At 34.4% G+C, this 8,258-nt stretch overlaps 1 long non-coding RNA gene across 1 annotated transcript; it reads right to left on the bottom strand.

The window, feature by feature from the left end:
• Positions 1 to 2,763: 2,763 nt before the first annotated feature.
• LOC148845924 (uncharacterized) lies at positions 2,764 to 4,450 on the bottom strand. The gene is made up of 2 exons (XR_016102078.1): positions 4,327 to 4,450; positions 2,764 to 3,219 (listed from the first exon to the last, which is right to left on the bottom strand). It is a non-coding gene; the product is annotated as an uncharacterized LOC148845924 (long non-coding RNA).
• Positions 4,451 to 8,258: the final 3,808 nt, after the last annotated feature.

Genomic DNA, 8,258 nt, shown 5'->3' with positions numbered 1-8,258 from the left:
TATTGTTTCTTGAATGAGGGCAATTTTGGGATTTTAAGAAAATTTAAATGACATCGTGTAGATTAATCAGGAGTAATTGTGTAAGTTTATACATTTCCGGTCTGCCTCAGCGAAGGAAGGGAGGTTTTTGTTGAATTTTTTAAAAGTTTAGGGGAGGTTTTTATTAAAATGAAACTAAAGGGAATGTTTTATGATTATTAAAAACTTTAGGGAAGGTTTTCATATTTTGCCCTTTGCTAAAAGTGCAAATAAAAACATGGACAATGTAAGAGTGCAAATTCTGATGTTGCACTTCTGTGCTTTTACACAAGTGCACGTTATTTAATATAGATAGTATGTTTGCATCATTTGTCATTGATGGATAGTAACCATATAATACACATTAAAGTATATCTTATATATATGGGATACTCTACAATTGGGTACGTATATTAAGAGTCATAAGTATTGGCATGATATGCCTTTGTATTGAGTTGTTTCGTGTTGTTTTAATGGATATGGTCTAAGGTTTAAAAAACTGATCCAAAATAGAACCATGGTGGCCACTAGTTTTTGGGTTAGTGGTTCAATCGTTTAAGTCAAACAGTTCAAGTAATTTGTAGATTAACCTTTATATTTGAATATTAGGATAAATATATCATTGCTCTTTTATGAGAAAAGAGAGAAATGAGTGGTTGTATGCTGAGAAAAAAAGAAAGAAAGGAATGAAAGGGAGGGGAAGAAGAAGGGGGATGCGACATTGTTCACTGGCAAAGATGATGGTGATGGTGACAACAGACGATGGCAACAGAAACAACAATGACAACCTTTGGATCTCTTTTTTATCTCAAATTTGAGATCTCAAATCATAGATCTTAAATATGGGATCTCGCTTCTCTCCAATCTCAATCTCTCTCTCTAGGATCTTAGTGATCTAGATATGAGATCATTCTTGTCTCAATCCCCTCTTAGCTTCCTTAAAAATTAAATAATTTTATTAAATTGTAAACTGTTGCTCGGATCGAACGGTTGAACGATTTGACCACTTAAGCTAGTAGTTCTTTGACCAATTCAATGTTTTTTTTTTCAAAAAAAAAAAAAAATGGTCCAATCGAAAACTGGACTTTGAGACATGGCTAGTTCTTGACCAAACGATCTGGTCGTCAAATCAGATCCAGTTTTCAAAACAATGATATAGTCCAATACAAACTGACACCAAAATGTATTAGTGCCTAGGTTGATGAAATGATATATGGACCCCTTTTGGATTGTTTTTGAACTTTAATAAAAATGGAAAGGAATTATAGTATTGAAAATTGAAATAAATAATTAAGGATTTAATTTTCTCCAAAAAATTAATAAAAGCTGAAAATTATAAAAATAATTTATTTTATCCACATTAAATGATTTATATGTTTTATTTTACAAATAAATTATATGTTAAAAATGAAAACATATTTATTATTTGAAAAAATAGAGTTGTTTACATAAAAATACTAAATAAATAAATAAGCTTTCTGAAAATTACAACTATAAAAACCAAAATAAAGTTTTTATTATAAAACTGAATAGTTTATTTTAAATTTCCCCAAAAGTTTAATACAAACTAAATATTATATAAATAATTTATTTTATCTACCTTAATATGTTTCATTTTACAATTATAAGTAAAATAGTTAAAAACGAGAACATATTTAATATTGAAAAAATATAGTTCTTACTTATATAAAAATACTAAGAAAATAAAACTTCCCAAAATTTTAATAAAAATTGAAAGTTACAATTATAATAAATTAATAATTGAAATAGAGTGATAATTATTGTATGATGTGTACATGTTCTGGTATTATTGATTGTAATGTTTCTCTATAACTTATTAACTTATTAAAGTGTGCATTTCCCATATGTTCTAGAGCGATAATTCAGACCTTGTCTCGTGCTGGCTCAGGTTGTCTCAAGGAAATTTATTTATGTGTTAAGGATACTATTGTGTTATGCAGGAACTTAAATGTCGAATACAGCTAGATTCGAAGGGACTCAAACAGAGCTGCTCACCTCACAGCCCAAAAGGGCCTTAATCATTCAGCTGTTCTACTCAATTTTGAGCCAGTGGTTGTCGAAGATCCTTGCTGATGATCTTTCTTCTCCCTCTTTTTCTTTTTGTGGTGTAGTGCTTGTTTCTTTGTTTTTTAGTTTTTTCTTTTATTTGCTCTTTGTTTTTTCACAGTTTATCTCTCTTTGTAGTTTCTTTTCTTTATGCTGAATGAATACATTTATTTACCCAAAAAAAAAACCTTATTTTTAAATAAACGAACTTTAGATTTAGTGTTATTGATGTTTTATGTGATTTGTATGTATTTCCCTAATGTATCCAATCATTTTCATATCTTTCGTTCATATTCATGCATTTCCAAAGTGTCTCGTATTTATATTTGTATTTGAGTTATCTGATATGATACTCGATGTTGATACTTTGATTAGGGTTGTCAATGGGTTGATTCTACTTGATTGCTTGAACCAAACTAAACTGATTATGTCGATTCTGGTTCTATGATTTTGTCCCTATTAATAATTGGGTTGATTCCAATTCTTTCCTATCCCAAACCAATTCATAGTAGGAACTGATTATTTTATTAAATATACAGATGGCATGAGATAGTAGTGGTGGGCTGAACACCTTGGCAAGGGAAGTAGCAAATAGTAGCGGTGACACCATGGCATGTAAATAGAAATGACGATAGTATGGTTCACGATTTCACCACTTGAGAATGGGAAAGGAGATAGGTGGTATGAATACAGTCACAACAAACTTCAATTCACTCTTCATGGCGTCAAATGTTAGAAGGGGGAGAGACAATTAGGGTTTGGTCTCGAGTCTTTTTTGATCGTAAATGGGGAAAGCCATTTGTGTTTACAACAAATCGGAGAAAAATTAAAAATTAGGATATGGGTATTTTAAGTAAACTAATGATAAAATATACAAGGGCAAATTTCTTGAAGGACCCCTAAGGTTTAGTTAATTGACTAACACATTCATTACCATTAAGCCTCTGTCACAACGTCGCTTCCTCCGCCAAGAAACTGAAGCAGTTCCTACCCTCAACCGGGAAATGAAGATTCTCCACTATAGCTGCTGTTGTCGCCACTGCAACTACTATCTTTCTTTGTTAAATCTGATCTACTAAATCGGGTAAAAAATGGAATCTTCCTCCCTGTTATCTTCTCTACCCACCACCGCCACTGCAAAAACGGGAACAACAATAGAAACAAACAGAAACAGTGTATGAACTGAAAATAATTGATCTCTCCGGTGGCTCCATCTGTTGCAGTTTATTCTTCAAGATTTGATAGCCATGTGAGAAATCTCTGGCACTACAGGATCATCGGGGCTTGGGTCTATACCACAACCATAAATGATGAGGGGACCGCCACCACCTCCACTTAAGTTAGTTTACTATCATAACGCAATCGATCACTGCTCATAGAAGGATCACTTATGCTAGAGCCACCAAAGGTTCCAAAGAAGATGACCAGTTATGGAGATGCGGAGGCACATAAGAAAATATGGCAGGTCATGAAGTGTTACCAATGCCATTACTAGCAGAAGAACTAGCAGCTGGCTTCTCAGCTGCAGATTCAGCAATGATCTAGTAGGCCATGAAGTGCTTCAGCCTTTAGATGTTTGATAATTTCCCTCTTGGCAATGATTTGGCATGCTAGTGCCTCGGAGAGCTTTTTGTGTAAATGTTTTCTTGGAAGTGGGTTTTGAGGTGGAAGAGTGAGAAGAGTTCAGAGAGCTTCTGGTGAATAGAGGAATGGACTAGGCGGTGGTTGTAATGGTGGCATAGCAATGGTGGTGGAACGATGACGGATTGATAGTCAGACAACGAGGGCTTTTCACAACAGGGGCATCACCTTTCTTCAGCTAAGTCCTCAAATTTCCACCCCTTTCTTCAGATCCCAAAGCTTGGGAATTAGCTCATCACTTTAGTGTATTGATTTTTTTTCTTCTGATGGTTAAAGCTAGAACATAAAATCTGTGATGGGAAGAAAGGTGATGGAGCCACACAAGCGAAAGAAAATGCAGGGAAAATACTAAAAGAGAAATGGAATCCTAGAGAAATGCTTCTGCGATGGTTCGTACAGAAAGAGAGAGAAGAGGGTCGTGTTGGAAACAGGAAAAACCCTAGAGAAATGCTTCTGTGATGGTTCGTAGAGAAAAAGAGAGAAAGGAGGGTTGTGTTGGAAATAGGAAAAAAATCATTTTATTACCATTCCGTAGAGAGGAAATGAAGTAATCTGATCTCTTCATCCTCTTTAAATCATTTTCCCTTTAAAACCCCTTACCTAGGTGAATCTTTCATGTTGTTGCAGTGCCGGGAGTTGCAGCGTAACCCATGCAGGCGATGGTGTTCTTTCTCCACTCAGGCAACGAAACTGAGTTATCCACTCAATCAACAAAACTGTATTAAAGCGATGGTCAAAAACAATTTACATTTTGGTGCATTTATCTAAGATAGGGGCAAAAGTGACAATTCACCTTCCTCCATTAGGATTTACTGATGAGGGCAATTGTGGGAAACAATAGAGATACTTTAAGACAATAGTCAAACAATAGGGGTGGAGTTAGTCAATTATCAGAGTAGATTTTTATCGGATTGGGTTGGGGTAAATTCAAATTTGATCAAATTTTTAATCAGATTTCATCTTCCCATCAAAATCTAATCCATTAATATATTGATCCCTCCGACTACAAGATTTTCATATCAGGTAGTGGACTATTGGGTACGTTGACAAGCCTATTGCTAGAGGATGTATCTTTGCTAAATACAAAATGATTCAAGCTCATGGTTGTACGACATTACTAAACTGACCAAACCAAGCTCATGGTGATTGTTTTAGCCCATAAGTCTTTCTTAACCTACATATCTTTCTTACCTCTCCCTAAGTAATGTATCCAAGATGTTGCTCCATATATACTTCCTCTTGAAGATTACAATGGAGGAAGGCATTCTTCCATGGTTGTACTACATTGTCTCAACCCAAATGGTTGTACCACACTGCTAAGCTAACCAAATCAAGCTCATGGTTATTGTTTTAGCCCATAAGTCTTTCTTAACCTACATACCTTTCCTACCTCTCCCTGAGCATCATATCCAAGAGGTTGATCCATATATACTTCATCCTGAAGACTACCATGGAAGAAGGCATTCTTCGTGTCTAGCTAAAGCAATGGCCAATCAAAGTGAATTGCCAAAGAGAGGATAATTCAAACAAACCCCATTTCTGTAACTGGAGAGAAGGTGTTAGTGTAGTCAGCACCATAAGTCTGTTTATAGCCCTTTGCCACCAATCTTGCCTTATACTACTTGACACTTCCATCAAGCCAATGCTTAATTACATAAACTCATCAACATCCAATCGCCTTTTTACTAAGAGGTAGAGGAGTGAGATCCCAATTATTATTGGACTGAAGAGCACAAAATTCATCATCCATTGCCTCCTAAGAGGAGAGAGAAGGTTTTCCTATAGAGAGTGAACAGACACAAAAGAAAGAAGAAACATAAATTGTTGATGTGAAGGAGATAAATGAGCAAAAGAGGCATAACGAGAGATGGGGTGTTCAGCACAACTATGTTTACCATTTTGAAGTGCAATAAACAAGTCTAAGTTAAATGGATTTGTTGAGGAGAAGCCGGAGCTAGTGGAAAAATTCTCCATGATTCTGAAGTAAACACTTTGTGAAGTGGTTGGCGCATAGGTGCCTATACAATGGAAATCGAGTAGATAAACCTATGTAGAAGGAATAGGTGGAGGAAAAGGAGGTCAACTATAGTGAAAAGGGGAACATTTTCGACGAAGACACATCTAGAAGAACAAAGGATTGACGAAGAGGACTATAATACTTGTATCCCTTTTGAGTACGAAAATACCCCGAAAAGACACATTTATGAGAATGAGAATCAAGTTTATTCATCCCGGGATCAAGATGATGAACAAAGTAGACACATCCAAAAACACGAGGCTGAAGTGGAAAAAGAGAGAGATGAAAACAAAAGAGAAAATGGGGACTCACCATTTAGAACCATAGAGCGCATATGATTAATAAGGAAACATGACATAAGAACAACATCATTCCAATAAATTTTGGGGATCAACATTTGAATGAGAAGGGCCTAAGCAATATCAAAGTAAATTCCTAATTTCCTGTTCAGCCACACCATTATGTTATAGTGTGTTAGAACGTGAGGATTAATGAATAATAATACCATGAGAGGCAAAGAATGATTGAAATGAACTTTGAAATATTCTTTTGCATTGTTGGAATGAAACATTTTGGTGGAAACACCAAATTGATTTTCAATTTCAGCATAGAATAAAAGAAAGATATTAAACAATTTATGAATGGGATTTCATTAAGTAAATCCAACTCATTCTTGAATAATCATCAACAAATATAACAAAGTAATCAAGCCCATTGTATGATTCAATACGACATAAACCTTAGACATCTAAATGGACAAGAACAAATGGACTCGAGACTCTATTATTATCTCTTGGAACAAATGACGTTGTACAATGTTTACATAACTGACATGACTCACATTGCAACTCTTTAAGGGACACCAAATTAAGAACAAGCTTCTTGAATATGGGAAGAGATGGATGGCCCAACCGACAATGCCATTGCAAGGTGAAAGTGATGTATGAAAAGACTGTTTACGAAACACCACCATCAAGATAATATAATCCTCCAACCTCATGCCTGCCACCAAATTGGAACTAGACAGTTGACTGATTCCTAGGTCAAATGGTTCGACCACCCAAAATTTTTAACTTGGTCAATAAAACACTGATCTAGATGATTGAATGGTTGATCCTGTAAATGGTTTTTAGGTCATTTTTTATTTTAGTTATATTTTATATTTTTATTTTTTCAAAATGTCATGGGTTGATTTTTTAGACCAAACGATCAAACCATTAACCCAAAAACTGGTGGTCAAAGTGGTTCTATTTTGGGTCAAATTTTTAAGACCTTGCTTAATTGGCTTAATTTACTTATTTAGATCAATTAGTTTTGTTTGTTTTTGCAAAGTATAAGGGTTGTCAAAGCCAAAAATCCTTTAATAAAATAGTGAAAGAAAAGTAAATGCTTGATGATTGAAGAAACAATAGTATAGTGCCTATATTTAAAAACAAAGGTGATATGCAAAGTTGTAATAACTATCAGGGGATTAAATTCATAAACTACACTATGAAACTTAGGAAGAGAATAATTGAACAAAGATTATGATTTAAAGCAAATGTATCATAGAACTAATTTACCTTTATGCTAGGGAGATTAACTATGAGCTATATTTCTTTTGAGATGATTGATAGAAAAGTTCAAAGAGAAGAAGAAAGGTCTTCATATGGTATTCATTCTAGAAAAGGTTTATAATAGAGTTCTTAGAGAGACAATATGGTGGGTCTTGAAAAAAAGGGGTTCAAAATAGGTTATATAGACCTAATTAAGGATATGTACAAGGGGCAAGAACCAATGTTAGAACACCAATAAGGGAGACTTCATATTTTATGGTTACGGTGGATTTTCACCAAGGTTCAACACTTAACCCTTATATATTTGCACCAATCATAGATGAATTAACTAAACATATTTAAGAAGTTTCATGGGGCATGCTATTTGTCGGTGACATGTTTTAATTGATGGAACTAATGAAAGATTAAATGCAAAATTAAGATTATAGACAAATGTGTTAGAAACAAGAGGTTTTAAAATAAGTAGGACTAAAATAGAGTATATGACATGTAAGTTTAGTAATAATAGGGATGAAAATTGGGATATAGTTAGGATTGGAGACTAAGAGATAATTCAGTGTGATTATTTCCAATACCTTGGTTCAATAATTCATAACAAGGAAGAGATTGAGGATGCCACTCAAAGAATTAGGAACATGTTGGGAAAAATGTAGGGGTGCATCTAGACTTGCATGATAGGTGAATAGCACTTAGGATAAAAAGAAAGTTCTATAAAAATGATTGTAAGGCCAGCTATGTTGTATAGAGCAGAGTATTGGGTAGTCAAGAAAAACATGTGCAGAAAATGCAAATGCTAAGATGGATGGGTAAAAAAACTAGAAATGATAAGATTAGGAACGAAGTCATTTGTAAGAACCTAGGAAAAAGAGTAAACTAAGATAGTTTGGTCATTACATAAAAGACCATCAACAACTCTAGTTAGAAGTGATTTGCTACAAGTAAAAGGGGCTAGAAGAGCT

The sequence above is a fragment of the Nelumbo lutea genome, chromosome 7, assembly GCF_056320005.1.
Source record: "Nelumbo lutea isolate HS-2025 chromosome 7, American lotus-T2T, whole genome shotgun sequence".
Classification (NCBI taxonomy): domain Eukaryota; kingdom Viridiplantae; phylum Streptophyta; class Magnoliopsida; order Proteales; family Nelumbonaceae; genus Nelumbo; species Nelumbo lutea.
Note: the sequence above shows the minus strand (reverse complement) of the source record. Positions and strands in the feature narration are given on the sequence as shown.